Source organism: Ovis aries, chromosome X (assembly GCF_016772045.2).
Source record: "Ovis aries strain OAR_USU_Benz2616 breed Rambouillet chromosome X, ARS-UI_Ramb_v3.0, whole genome shotgun sequence".
Classification (NCBI taxonomy): domain Eukaryota; kingdom Metazoa; phylum Chordata; class Mammalia; order Artiodactyla; family Bovidae; genus Ovis; species Ovis aries.
This window is the reverse complement of record NC_056080.1, coordinates 1,836,914-1,849,664: the sequence shown is the minus strand read 5'-3', so window position 1 is coordinate 1,849,664 and position 12,751 is coordinate 1,836,914. Positions and strand designations below refer to the sequence as shown.

The 12,751-nt window shown below is 48.2% G+C and overlaps 1 long non-coding RNA gene across 10 annotated transcripts in view; it reads left to right on the top strand.

Annotated features, from left to right (window-relative positions):
• Positions 1 to 12,751, top strand: part of LOC105605336 (uncharacterized) — a 327,912-nt gene that overhangs the window by 181,021 nt on the left and 134,140 nt on the right. For 7 of the 10 annotated variants that reach the window (XR_009598764.1, XR_009598763.1, XR_009598761.1 and 4 more), the window contains one exon: positions 1 to 12,751. This exon is cut by the window's left edge; it is cut by the window's right edge and continues 25,442 nt beyond it. The exons of the other annotated variants lie outside the window; for them this stretch is intronic. This is a non-coding gene — a long non-coding RNA (uncharacterized LOC105605336). 10 annotated transcript variants of the gene reach the window in all.

Here is a 12,751-nt window from a genome sequence, read left to right as displayed (position 1 = left end):
GTGGCCTGGTAAATAATTTATGATCAAATTATTATTTTATTTAGTTAATGTAATTTTAAAAAAGAATGGGCTTCCCTGAGAGCTCAGTTGGTAAAGAATCTGCCTGCAATGTGGGAGACCCTGGTTTGATTCCTGAGTCGGGAAGATCCCTTGGAAAAGGGATAGGCTACCCACTCCAGTGTTCTTGGGGTTCCCTGGTGGCTCAGCTGGTGAAGAATCTGCCTGCAATTCAGGAGGACCTGGATTTGATTCCTGTGTTGGGAAGATCCCCTGGAGAAGGGAAAGGCTACCCACTCCAGTATTCTGGCCTGGAGAATCCCATGGACTGTGTAGTCCTTGGGGTCGCAAAGGATCGGACACAACTGAGCGACTTTCACTTTCTTTCACTTTCAATTTAAAAACGCTTTACAAAAATAAAGCAGTGCATATAGCTAACAAGACAAGGATATGGAGGTTGCTGGGAGATCCTTCCGGACAGAGTCCAGGTCATCTGTTTTGAAGGGGAGTTTGAGAAACAGTCTTCTCAACCGCTAATAAAACTGCATTCTGTGATTAACACAACGCTCCATATTATTTTCCCCTTTGAGTTGAGTTGGGTGTCTGCCTCCTGGCACGTTTCTGTGCAAGGATGATAAAATACCGACGGAACACATATGATCTTAAGGAGAATGCAGTTAGGAACACGCAGGTGGTATTCACGGGAGACAAGAGGTGGCTGCATGGGTGGCCTGCGATATCGCCAAACCAGTGGAGTCCTAAGCCCTCTGCACAGCCAGTCCCCTGCATACGCACCTCCAAGCTGTGAACCTTCAGAGATACGAATGTGCGTGCCCGAGTCCAGTTGCCTAATTTGGGTCACGTGCCTCTGTCCTCTACAAGTGGCTGTGTTTTTTGTGTACCTTGCTGTACAGCGCTGAGTAGAGTACCGCAGACAGTGTCTTTATTTCAAGCCCAGGATGTCTGGCAGCAGTGACGTCGTAGCCCGGTACTGCTCAAAAGCGCCAGCTGTTGCAGTGTGCTACTAGACTTTTCAGGGTATTATATTGTAACATTAATACCTGTTTGTAAGCTATATATATATATATATCTTTTTTTTTTTTTTTGGCAGTACAAGATCTTCACTGTTGCACACAGGCTTTCTCTAGTTGTGGCTCTTGAGCTCAGTTGCCCTGAGGCATATGGGATCTTCCCCAGCCAGGGGTTGAATCCGTGTCCCTGGCATTGCAAGGAAGATTCTAAGCCACTGACCACTGGAGAAGTCCCTGTTTGTTTGTTTGTTTGTTTTTTAATCTGTGTGGAAAGTATTATAAACCTATTACACTATACCATTCTAGGTGGCTCAGATGGTAAAGAATCTGCCTGCAATGCAGGAAGCCGCGTTCAATCCCTGGGTCGGCAAGACTCCCTTGGAGAAGGGAATGGCAACCCACTCCAGTGTTCTTGCCTGCAGAGTCCCACGGACAGAGGAGCCTGGCAGGCTGCAGTCCATGGGATCACAAAGAGTCAGACATGACTGAGTGGCTAACACACTCTGAAGCTTGACGGTATTAGTTGGGTGCCTAGGCCAAGTCTGTGGGACTTTTTCGACCAATTGGACTTACAAAGATGCTCTCTGAAGGGAATTTGTTTGTACGTCGGAGACTAACTGTTCTTGACAGACAGGAGGTACCACTTGGGGGGTGTAATTGAGTCTTCAAGAGAGCTGAGAGACAGGTGAGAGCTGAAAGAATCACTGCATGCATAGGAATAAAGGAGTTCATGGTTGGGGTTAAGGTGGGCATAGCTCAATGGTATTTCCCCCAGCTGTATTGCAGTATACTTGGCGTATGACATGGTATTAGTTTAAGGTGTAGGAAGTATTGATTTGATAACCAGTGTCAGCCGCAAAATGATCGCCACTGTAGGTGAGCTCACAATTCCGTCGTGTGACCTAATTCCACTTCTGTCTCTTGGTGGGAACATTGGCCATCAGCTCTGTTGGTGGCGTTCAAGTGTATGGTAGGGAGTTAACCATGTTCGTGGCGCTGTGTCTTACCGAGCAGAGGAGGGTAGTGCCGTTTCGTCTCCAAGGGGTTCTCATGGGAATTGGACTAGGATTATTATTATTTTTTTTTTTACCGAAGGGCTATTTCTGCCCTAGTTCTCCTCCTAGGGCAGACATCTAGGTACACAGAGCAGTAGTCTCTCTTCTTGGAGAAGGAAATGGCAACCCACTGCAGTACTCTTGCCTGGAAAATCCCACAGACGGAGGAGCGTGGTAAGCTATGGTCCATGGGGTCGCAGAGAGTCAGATGCGACCGAGCAACTTCATTTTCACTTTCTCTTCTCGGAACAGCAGCCTCTTCTGTGCTCTTCTGCAACTTAGTTTGTCTTTGCAACACCGTAGGTAGAACCTGCATGAAATCTTCCCATGTTAAGGAGAGAAGCTTCCCAAATCCATGGCATCTCCAAGGGCTTCCAGACAACTTGGGGGAGCGTGAGGGTGTCATTGAGAAACAAGAGTCGTTTTAAAGTAGGTTTGAAGCAGGTTTTCAGATGGAGATGTTGCTTAATGAGATGACCAGGAACACGAGGGTGTTGAGGTTTCAGAAGCGCTGGGACTGGGTGGTTACCCTTATGACCCATAAATATTATGATCATGAGACTGGTCTAGACAGGTGCTTTCTGCAGTTCCCTGGTGGCTCAGATGGCAGAGAATCTGCCCCCAAGTCGGGAGACCCGGGTTCTATCCCTGGGTCAGGAAGATGCCCTGGAGAAGCAAATGGCAAGCCACTCCAGTTTTCTTGCCTGGAAGTCCCACAGAGGAGCCTGGCGGGCCACAGTCCATGGGGTGGCAGAGAGTCAGACACGACTGAGTGACGAGCACTTGGACTTTGACATTGTCTTCTGCAACAGGAAGTCTGCCCTTGTTGCAGATTAAAATGGCGAGAATTGGAAATAACCACTGGTTGCAGGCATGCATAGCACCAACAGCAACAGATGCCCTTTGTCTGCAGCGTGTGGTTAAATGAGGCCGCTGCCATGAGCACAGTTAGGTTTCTGGGGCTCTGAATTCTTTGGTGTCTTCAGAATTAATCTCATAACCATCTTTTATCAGGTATTCATTTCTCCCAGCAATTATAAGATGCTGAGGAATAGCTTGAGGTCAGTCAGTTGAAGCAAATGCTTGAGTTTGTTTGATAAAATGATACAGTGAAACCAACTCCCCATCTCCCCCAAGGGGGGTAAAAAAATTCATTTTACAGCACTCTATTTGTACAGGTATTTTCAAAACCTGAACTTAGTGTGACCTTGGTACTTAGCAGATAATGTGAACCATTATGTAACTGAAAACATATTTTAAAAACACAGAGGACAGGCAAGTCATAACTGCTGCAAAGGCCAATTGTTTCATGAGGAGCGGCATTTTTCACTTTATTTGCTGGAGTAAATAAATGGGGAGTCCAAGAATAACGAACTTCTTTCAAATTAGTCAGATGGCCGACTCCCCCCAGCTAATGATGGCTCACAACGGGGAGTGAGGTTGAGAGCTCTGCATCAGGGAAGAAAGCTCACGTTTGCCCTCAGGTAAAGCTACTATGCATAGTAATTTTCTAAGTGTCTCCTGGTGGTTGCAGTGCCCCCGTTTCTCACGTGGAGATCACATCTTTGTGACCAGGGGCCTCGTTGCCTCTCTGTCCTTGGCAGACGGGTAAGTTCGATGGGTAAGAGGCTGAGGGATGTGCTGGGATTGTCTGTGGGGGTGAGTCAGGGGGAACACAGCAGCCCCCCACTCCCCCCAACCCGCCCAGCAGTTCTGCACAGGGTCACAGGGAGTCCTCCCTAGAACCAACTATGGTTACCTTCAGAAAATGCCGCTGTCCCTATCAGGGTTAGGCCTCCAGTCCGTGGGCGCTCATAGCTTTGGGGACCCAGGCTGGGTATTTAGGGGAGCCTTGGGGGTTTACCCTGCCTTTGGGGATTACTGGTTGGGAAAGTCCAGTGGTCTGCAAGGCAGGGTATCCTGACTTCAAGATGAAAAACCAAGTTTGTCTTGGAAGGAGAATGTGCATGCATTAAAAAAATTTTTATTCACCATGTATATTTTCAGTTCAGTGGTTCAGTTGTGTCTGACTAGGCCACCCCATGGACTGCAGCATGCCAAGCTTCCCTGTCCATCACCAACTCCTGGAGCTTGCTCAAAATCATGTCCATTGAGTCGGTGATGCCACCCAACCATCTCATCCTCTGTCATCCCCTTCTCCTCCCACCCTCAATCTTTCCCAGCATCAGGGTCTTTTTCCAGTGAGTCAGTTCTTTGCATCAGGTGGCCAAAGGATTGGTGATTCAGCTTCAGCATCAGGCCTTCCAGTGAATATTCAGAACTGATTTCCTTTAGGTTGCACTGGTTGGATCTCCTTGCAGTCCAAGGGACTCCCAAGAGTCTTCTCCAACACCCCAGTTCCAGAGCATCCATTCTTTGGCGCTCAGCTTTCTTTATGGTCCAACTCTCAACTTCCGTGTAGATTTCATTTAATTTGTTTCAGTTTTAAATGTATCTTTTTACTGAGGTAACTGGTTGTAATATTATAGGTCTCATGTGTGCGACACTGTATCTCTACTCTATACAATAGAGTGTGCTCACCACCGAAACTGTTTCCACCTGTCACTGTGCAGTTGATCCCCTACTAAAATTCACTGGCTCCCTACTGCAATTCACTGGCTCCCTACTACAATTCACCGGCTCCCTACTGCATTTCACCGGCTCCCTGCCCCTTTGCCTTCTTGTACCCACTGCTCTGTTCTCTGTATCAAAATGCTTTTGTTTGGTTTGTTCATCTGTCTCTCTTTCATATTCCATACATGACTTAAATCCAAGATACTTGTGTTTCTGTGTTTGACTCATTTCGCTAAGCATAAGAACCTAAAGGTCCATGCATGTTGTCACAAGTGGCAAAATTCCATCTCTTTTATGGGTGAGTAGGAGAAGGAAATGGCAACCCACTCCAGTGTTCTTGCCTGGAGAATCCCAGGGATGGCGGAGCCTGGTGGGCTGCCGTCTATGGGTTCGCACAGAGTCGGACACGACTGAAGCGACTTAGCAGCAGCCGCAGCGGTATATTCTAGTACGTTTGGGCTTCCCTGGTGGCTCAGATGGGAAAGAATCCACCTGCAGTGTGGGAGACCTGGGTTCAATCCCTGGGTGGGGAAGATCCCCTGGAGAAGGGAATGAACCCACTCCAGTATCCTTGCCTGGAGAACCCCATGGACAGAGGAGCCTGGTGGGCTCCAGTCCATGGGGTTGCAGAGAGTCGGACATGACCAAGTGGTTGAGCACAGCGCGGTCCCTTCCACTCTGTGTGTGCTACGGATACAGCACATCATCTTTGTCCATGCACCCCTCAGTGGGCACTGAGGTTGTCTCTGTATATTGACTGTTGACTGAATGTGCAATTCCTACAGAAAGGTGTCAGCATGAACACCGCTGGCTAACGTGCAGTTTAAACAGTGCTATCTTCTTTTAAGTAAGCAGTAGCTGTGCTTCTTTGCCGTCTCTACATGAAATGAGTCAGTCTTTGCGGTACTATGTACCCTAGTGTGTGTGTTTCTGAATGCATATATGCATATAGATATAAGTAGGTATACAGAGAGAGGAGATACAGAGAAGGGGACGACAGAGGGTGAGATGGCTGGCTGGCATCACCGACTCTATGGACATGGGTTTGGGTGGACTCTGGGAGTTGGTGATAGACAGGGAGGCCTGGCGTGCTCTGATTCATGGGGTCAGACACAACTGAGCAATCATCAGGGTATTAAACGGTGTATGCTAATGGAAGTGAGGAAAGGATGACTGGGTTTCTCTGAGTTGCTTATGTGACATGGTTCATATCAATGAAGCTTCTTAGAGTTGACTGTTAATGAGAGCTTGTGAGGGGACGCCAAGGTCAGATGCCACTGTGTAGAGCATCTCACAGGGGTTCGAGTTCATTTGTCAGAAAGAGCCTAGGAGGCAGGTACCACTAGTAACTCCCGAGGCCTGGGGATGGCTAAAGAACCAACCCAGAGAAGGTAAGTGAAGGAGAGAAACCGTGAGAGCAAGCTGGCCCTAGTACGTGTATTCTATAATCAAGAAACATTTCTTGGGCCTTCCCTGGGGGCGGGGGGAGGGGTCCAGTGGTTAAGACATTGCCTTCCAGTACATAGGGTGTATGTAGGTTTGATCTCTGGTTGGGGACCTAAGATCTCACATGTCTCCTGGCCAGAAAAAAAAAAAAAAAAAAAAAACACAAAAAACACAGAGGCAGTATTGTAAGAAATTAAATAGAAGACTTTAAAAAAAAATGGTCCATATCAGTTCCTCAGAGCTATCTGAGGTCCTGTCTCCCTGGATGCGGTCATCATTTTGCCCCAAATAAAACTTCACTCCAACTCTGAAAAAAAAAAAAAAAAAAGGTAAATGATTTCTTTTTAAAAAAGAAATAACTTCTTGAATCCAGAATAGAGTCTGACTACAGAAAGTGTCCATAAGATTCTTAAAATGGGTGCATGGGTGAGGCCGATGGCTTCCTGTTTTGCAGTTGAAGGAAGGTGGTGTGTTCAGTTGAGAATAGGTTTGGGGGAGTTTTGGAGACAGATCGTTCGAAGGGATTCCAAGAGCCTGTGAGAAAGAGATACACCATAGAGGGCAAAACAGGCGGGGGCAACCTTGAAAAGTCAAAGTTGATGTCCAAATGTCAGCGTGATCTCGTCAAGAAATACGGCTCTTAGACAGGTCCTGCAGGAGATATGAGATGTGAATTCGATCCCTGGGTCAGGATGATCCCCTGGAGAAGGCAACCCACCCCAGTATTCTTGTCTGGAGAATCCCACGAACAGAGGGGCCTGGTGGGCTACAGTCCATGCGGTTGCAAAGAGCCGGACCGACTGAGCGACTTAGCACACACACAGACAGATACAGTAAGGAGCTGCTGGCTTCTGTGTGTGTGCTGTATAACCCACCAGGCTTCTCTCCATGGGATTTCCCCGGCAAGGGGATTTCCTTGCAGTGGGTTGCCATTCCTTTCTCCAGGGGAATCTTCCCAACACAGGGCTCAAACCCACGTCTTACAGCCTTGGCAGGCAGATTCTCTGCTGCTGAGCCACGAGGGAAGCTGTAGGCTTAACTCAGCTGTAGGCTCAACTCACCTCTTCCTAATGGTGATAAAAACCAGTAGTATTATAAGCCCTCAGATTCAAACGGTGGCTCTAAATTTGGTGTTCTGTTTGTTTTCGCCTCTCCTTCGACGACGTGGCTGTTTGATTTTTGGATCATCCCGGAGCACTCTGCAACCGTATGCTTCTTCCCCCGAACGAGAGCATGATGGTGTCTGGTTTGCTGTGGCGTCCTTGGCCCCTGGCTCACGCCTGTGTTTCAGTCTCTCCTTCGTTTTGCAGGCCTGCCCGACGACTGAGCTGCATGGGGGGAGCATTGTTTCAGCTCCAGCCCCATGAATCAGGCCCTTGCCAACTTTTCACAGCTCGGGAAAGAATTTTTCACTCAACGCATTCAAAACCCAGCATTTCACGGAATTCGGCCGCGGTGAAACAATGGGCGGCCTTGTCAGTGGCGACCGCATTCAAAGTTAATGGGCTTGAAGGAGCCTTTCGGGGGTGGTGGTGGGGTGGGTGCCTGTTGGAAGGCCTGGGAGCTGAGGCACCCCCACCCCCGGCTGCCCAGTCTTCAGCGGCTGAGGGAGCAGTTGAGATTTCCCGGGGCTGGCTCACCAGCCTGCAGACAGGTCAGCAGTGTTTTCAGGGGTGGTTCCAAGGAGGCGAAGGCGTGTCCCCATAGACTGTGATAAAGCACCCCACCCCCGCCACTGCCCACCCCCTGATCAGATGCAGGGGTCAGCTAGGAAGTGGGTAATGGAGGACCCTGCCCCCGCCGTGCTTCATGCTGCCTTCTCGCCGAAGTCACCCTGGCCCCAATTTTCCGCCTGCCAGGGAACAGAGCCCTCCAACAAATTTATGAAGTCCCCAGTTATTTGCAATTCATGTGCCCCTTTGCAAGTCAGGAGGACATGATGAACACCACCCCCTCCTCACACAAAGGCCTCTGAGCACGGGGAATAGTCTAGACAGCCAGGGCGGGGGTCAGGGGGTGCAGGAAGCATCTCAAAATGGTCGGGTAACCTCTTCAGGTAGGCTTTTATGCAAACCATATGGAACTTTGGTCTTGAGACTTTGGATCACTTGGTTTTTTTTTTTTTGTTTTGTTTTGTTTTTTTAATCTTTTGGAAGTTTGTTTAATTCCGAATTATATTTCACATATTGTGACATACTGTGCCATGCGTTCAGACTGTCTCTGCAACTTACTGATGAAGACATCACCTCAAGGTCCTACCATCATAAACATTTCATTTTCTGAGCTCTGCAGATGGAGGGGTTTTTTTGTTTTTGTTTTGTTTTTTTTTTGCTTAAAAAGTTACAGATTTTATTTCTCAGAGCATTTTCAGGTTTCAGAAAAATTTAGCAGAAAGGGCAGAGTTCCTGTGTATCCTCGCTTCTCACTCCAGTCAGTCTTTCACTGACAGCTTGCCTTAGTTTCACCTGTTCTGTTCCAATTTTTGATAGCTCAGTTGGTAAGGAATCCGCCTGCAATGCAGGAGACTCCGGTTCGATTCCTGGATCAGGAAGATCCCCTGGAGAAAGGAGAGGCTACCCACTCCAGTCTTCTTGCGCTTCCCTGGTGGCTCAGCTGGCAAAGAATCCTCCTGCAATGTGGGAGGCCTGGGTTCAATCCCTGGCTTGGGAAGATCCCCTGGAGAAGGGAAAGGCTACCCAACGCCAGTATTCTGGCCTGGAGAATCCCATGGCGTGGACTGTATAGTCCAGGGGGTCGCGGAGAGTCAGACACGACTGAGCGACTTTCACTTCACTTATTGACATGTAATTGTGAACTGGAGTCTCTAGTTTACTCTAGGGCTTACTTGTTGTGCTGAGTGTGCTATGGATTTTACCCAACACACCACGTCCCGTCTTCATGATGCCGGTATCGTCCGGAGTAGTCCCACTGCCCCGGGAGCCCTCTGTTCACTCCTGCCTCCCTTCCAGCCCCCGGCAACCACTAATTTTCCTACCACATCTACCTTTTTTTTTTTTTTTTTTAGTTTTTAAATGTGTAAAATTTACATACCATCTGAATATTTTTCTTCCATCAGCTTTCCTGAAGTTGACCCAATACCAAGGGATTGCAACAGCAGTTTTACTTTCTAATCGTGTAAGAACATATCACGTGTTCTCTTTCTAAAGAAATCCAGCTTTCATCACATGTTCTTGGACTCATTTGTGTCTTTAATAATAATGAAAATCATTAAATATCTCTAGGCTAAAAATAAATGGCCAAATGATACAAAATGTGTACTAGAATGAAAATTAAGATTCGGTGTTTATCTGTGATCTTTAAAGAAAAATGTGTTCTGAAGGGCTTGGTAAAATATAGTTTAAAAATGTGTTATGAACCATTACCTAAGTGTTGTCCTTAGAAAAACTCGTAATTTTTTTTTAACTTTATTTTATTGGAGTATAGCTGAAATACAGTGCTGGGTTAGTTTATGCGGTACAGTAAAGTGATTCAGTTACGCATATATACACACACACACGTACATTTCTTTTTTCATATTCTTTTCCATTATGACGTGTCGCAGGATATTGCGTTTAGTTCCATGTCCTATATAGTACGACGTTGTTCTTTATCCCCTCTGTATGTCCGAGTTTGTGTCTGCTAATCCCAAGCTCCCAGTCCATCTATCCCCCGCCCTCACCCCCCTTGACACCCACAAGCCTATTGCCTGAGTGTGTGAGCCTGTTTCCGTTTTGTAAGGAGCCGACTGGTGTCCTGTCGTAGATTCCATGGACCGGTGACGTCAGGCGGTGCTAGCCTTCCTCTCTCTGACTCCCTGCACTCAAGTGTGGCCATCTCTGGGTCCACCGTGTCGCTGCAGAGGGCATAACTCCATTTGTGTTTAGGGCTGAGTAGTACTCCATTGTTCCCCTCTACCACGTCGTCTCCCTCCACTCTTGTGCTGACAGGCACTGGGCTTCTTTCCCTGCCTCCACTATACTGACTAGTGCTGCCGTGAATAGAGGGCCGCATGTGTCTGTGTGAGTTGGAGCTCTGTCTGGATGTATGCCCCAGGAATGGGGATGCTGGTCGTATTGTTCTCCATAGTAGCTGCACCAACTGAAATTCTTTCCAATGGTCTAGAGGGCTCCCTCTTCTGCACGCCCTCTCCAGCATTTATTATTTGTAGACTGGTTGGCGATGGCTATTCTAGTCCTGAATATTCATTGGAAGGACTGATGCTGAAGCTGCAATACTTTGGCTACCCGATGTGAAGAACTGACCCCCTGGAAAAGACCCTGATGCTGGGAAAGATTGAAGGTGGGAGGAGAAGGGGACGACAGAGGATGAGATGGTTGGATGGCATCACCAACTCGATGGACATGAGTTTGAGCAAACTCTGGGAGTTGGTGATGGACAAGCAAGCCTGGCGTGCTGCAGTCCATGGGGTCGCAAAGAGTCAGACACAGCTGAGCCACTGAACTGAACTGATTCTGAGAGTTGTGAGCTGATACCTCATTATGTCATTGGTTTGCATTTCGCTGATAGTCCGTGATGTTGACCATCTTTTGCTGTGTTTGGCCGTTTATGTGTGTCTTCTTCCTGGGGCTGGGGAAGAGACTGGCTGACGCTCCCTGAATTCTTGAGCTCCTCCTCTACCATAACCCCCCGCTTAGTGAGCAGGAATATACTCTGTGCCTGTTCCGACCAAACCCTCACACCCCTGCAGACATCCTCATCACAGATCACACTCTCCCAGTGTCCATTTCCCCAGAATCTGAGCATCTGGCCGGACCAGCAGACACGGCCCTCCTGTGTTGTTTGCCTCAGCCTGTGTTTGCTTCTACACCCAGGGGCCAGCTGCACATACTGCTTCAAGCCTTCCCAGCCGTGGGTCCTTCAGCATCGTCTTCCCTCGTTTTCACGTCGCTGAGATCCTGCAGTGCCTGTGCAGCGTGAGGACTGGGAGAGGGGGCAGTGTCTTGAAACGTGGCTTTTCTAATTATTCCAGTGTGGTCAGAGCACCAGATCAAGAGATAACGGCCACTGAAGAGTTTCCTTCTCGAGAGTTCTGAAGAATAGGGTCATACTGTGTGATACCAGACCACGTGGAGATGCCCCGGAGCCGGTTAGCAGGCAGAGAGGGGAAAGTGTCGAGAACAGCCTTTCCTTTGGAAAGGAGTGTGTCAGTTCGCTGTTGCAGCAACTTTAGCGTGGGTGGCGGTTGTTGCTGTGTAGCCGCTCAGTCGTGTCCAACTCTTTGCAACCCCTGTGGACTGTACAGCCCGCCAGGCTCCTCTGTCCATGGGGTTTCCCAGGCAGGAATACTGGAGTGGGTCGCCATTTCCTTCTCCAGGGGATCTTTCTGACCCAGGGATCGAACCCATGTCTCCTGCATTGCAAGGTGAATTTTTTTTTTTAACCACTGAGCCACCTGGGAAGCCCACTTTGTACATCATATATCGCAGGAATCGGCCTTTTCTCGGATCCTTGATGTTGAAAAGCCCAGTGCGAGGTCAGTGTCCTGCTGATCCGTGGTCGCTTCCCTGTGGTCCAGCGCACCCCTCGGGTGGGTCGAGGGAAGCCTGTGCCTCCTTCCGTGGGAACCCAGGCCGCCTGTATCCTGGAGGTGGGCTATGCCCAGCATCCACCGTGCTGCTTGTGAGGCCAGCACAGGTCATCCCCACCTCCCTCTGTAGTTAGAGGCAAGCATGAGACTGAGTTTTGACGGATGGCAGAAGAGGAAGGGAAGGGAAAGCTGCCCCCAGGACTCTGCTGGACCCACATCCTACAGGTAACATCCTGGGGCTGGTGAGGAGATGGTCCGATGCTCACTGAATTCTGGAGCTCCTCCTCTACCATAAGCTGTCTCCCCCACACCCCTCGGTGAGCAGGAATTGCCTGTTTGGGGATCCAGGTAGGGACTCACCTGCTTGGGGACCAGGTAGGGACCCGGGAGGCTACCTAGCTCTAGAAGTGACAGCTGGTGGATGAGGGGTCCACCTGAGGATAAGTGGGCCAGAGGTACATCTTTGTCGTGTGCAGTCAGTCAGACAGGCGCACGCGCTTGGTATCACAGTCTGCCCTGTCCTTGAGAATCATATAGTAACTGGTATTTTGTGCAGGCTTTTTCTTGGTATGTTTGGTTTTCTGCTGCTCTGCTCTGAGTAGCTGGAGGATAGATTTTGGATTACTGTTCCCAGGAGGCTCTAATGTTCTAGTTACTAAAGTCTCAGCGGTGAGTTAAGGAATAACCCTCAAGTGACAAGAATGTTTCCATGTGTGATTCAGAAATATGTATCATATATATAAACCGTGATCTGTGTATGTCACCTCGTAGCCATATGGTATATTTAGCACACATACACACGTGTACCTGTATATCTGCACTTGAGAAATGATAAAGTATACCTATATTTGGAATAAAAAGAGAGAATGGAATTACTGGATAGTTTGCTTGCTTATCTGTTGGCTTTTCCTTTTTCTGAGTTTGTCACTGATTTATTTCTAGCTTTTTATAGCTTTGATGAATTTAGCTATGTTTTCGATCCAGTTGTTAACTTTTTAAGGAAATGATGTTAGCTGTAAAACATGTCACAAAAGTGATGAATGGCAAATTGAAAATATATTGTCATGTGCATGGAAACTTGATCTGCAGCCTGGAGAAGG